General features: G+C 44.1%; 1 non-coding gene across 1 annotated transcript; it reads right to left on the reverse strand.

The window, feature by feature from the left end:
- Window positions 1–338: 338 nt before the first annotated feature.
- On the reverse strand, window positions 339–411 carry TRNAK-UUU (transfer RNA lysine (anticodon UUU)). Its single transcript has one exon. It is a non-coding gene; the product is annotated as a tRNA-Lys (tRNA).
- Window positions 412–2115: the final 1704 nt, after the last annotated feature.

Below are 2115 nucleotides of genomic sequence, written 5' to 3' on the forward strand. Positions count from 1 at the left end.
AAAGGAAACCTATTACCTGGGGTCCCCCCTTTCGGCTATCTCATCTGCTGTTCCTCGACTCTCAAGAAGGTAAGATCATCAATCAATAGTAGGTTGCTGCTCTGTGCAGTTAAAGATGGGATCCAACCTGTTATGTTTGCTTGTTTCCTATAATCTGTGCTCGATTCCATATTTCTATATCCTTCGATTCCCGGGACAGATCTGATCTCCTTTATACTTACCTCAACAACGAGCAAAGTCGAGATGTTGATGAGAAAGGGGCTTTTCTCAAGGCCAAAGAGTGCTCTTTAAAGGCTACTATGCATCCTTACAAATACAAGATCGGTTTTTTTTTGTTTTGGGTATAGCAGGACTTGAACCTGCGACCATTAGGTTAAAAGCCCAATGCTCTACCAACTGAGCTATACACCCGATTTTACAAGAAGGCTTGGTGCGGAAAAGAAAAGAGGGCAACCTGGCCCGTTTTATTCTTACCATATCACAAGGGTGCGACTCTATATGGTATAGTACTATGGAGTAAGTCTAGGAGTCCTTTCCACTCATTGAGGATTCTATCTAAAAAGAAGGTCAACGGGGGAGACTACAGTAGCTCAAACTCAGACTATCTACGAAAAAGGTAAAGTCGTCTTTCCTAGGGTTCGACCGAAAGGAGCTGTGTTCTATGGTTTGACGTTGTGGAGGTCCAGCACTCTTCTAAACAAAGAAAGAGGGGCTTCGCGCTACCTCCTACTCCTACAGAAGATCGATTGGCACGAACTTCCGATCGATTCCTTATTCATTGTTGCCGACCCTTACATCACCATAAAGAGAATCAAGATATCCCAAGAACCCAGCTAGGGATGAATGACTAGTGCTCAAGAACAAGCAAGGGATGAGCGCACGGGAGCGGCATTTCTTGTTGCTTTATTATCACATTAGATAAGCGGAACCTCCAAGCTCAGACATCTCGAACTCAGAAACTACCCTTCTATCCCACCCTGCTCCTCCGACATCAGAAGCAGAACTACGTGACCGAAGGAGATAGACAGGAAGGGAAGACGGTCATACAAAGGCCGAATAAAGCTCTCTTGAAGATGCATCTGAATAGACCTAGAGTCACTCAGTACATACGAACCCTTGAATAAATAAGAATTGAGAAGTATGAAATGTGGGCATCATAACAAAAAAAGAAAAAGACCGAACCAACAAGACTAATGTCTACTTATTTATACCTTTGAGAGGTCCACTTAGACTATTATGATTTTCTCTTTATCTATGTAGGTTATATAAGATTCAATTCAATCTAACAAGCGGATTGGACTACCTTCAGCTACTACAAGATATTTAGAAACCTAAGAAGCTGAGCCTACTTTACGCACTTAAGGCAGCAGCAGATGATGAAGAAATGGGCGGTAGATGATAATGAGAAAGGGCGCCCCTTGGCATTTCCTGTGGGGGGAGTCTGATTGATCCAATCATGATGAATGATGTCAACCCCCTCTTTTGCACCTAACTTGACTCTGATTCTCCAGCTATGAGAGATGATCCAGGGGCTTGTTTGGCTACAAAATGGAATTTATGAAAGCCCCCCGTCTTTCCGACTCAATGTATTGCCCTTTGGGACCAGGATCTGACGAGGAAGTGAGAGAGGGGACACCAAACATAGGTGCGTACCATTGCCCCAATCCAATGGACTATGTCATACAGGGAGGAACCCTTAGAGGTTGGGACAGAAAGAAAGCAAGTTTTGCTTCTGCTTCCTTCGAGCTACCAAACTCTTTCATCAGGTGTGGGTCAAGTTCCCTCATTATTGCTTTACTTCTCCTTTGGGGCACGAAAAGATGGACTAGAAATTAAGTAAGGGAGTGGACAACCCCTGTTTCTGGCTTACCTTCAATGAGTGAGTGCTATTCCCATTCCTTACTTTGATCTGGCCCTGTTCCCCGACCAGTTTGCTTGCTCACTAGAAGAGTCAAGCGAGAGCAGCTAGTTTAGAAGAAAACGGACATCTGGGGCTATTTGGCCTCACTTGTCGGAGACTGAACTACCGCTCACTTACTTGCTGATCAAGGAGGTCATTTCCACTTACTCTAAGCATAGAAGGTGTAATATACTCTTTCCCAAAACTTCTCATAC

Source organism: Triticum urartu, chromosome 4A, assembly GCF_056163025.1.
Source record: "Triticum urartu cultivar PI428250 chromosome 4A, HENAU_Tu73, whole genome shotgun sequence".
Lineage (NCBI taxonomy): Eukaryota > Viridiplantae > Streptophyta > Magnoliopsida > Poales > Poaceae > Triticum > Triticum urartu.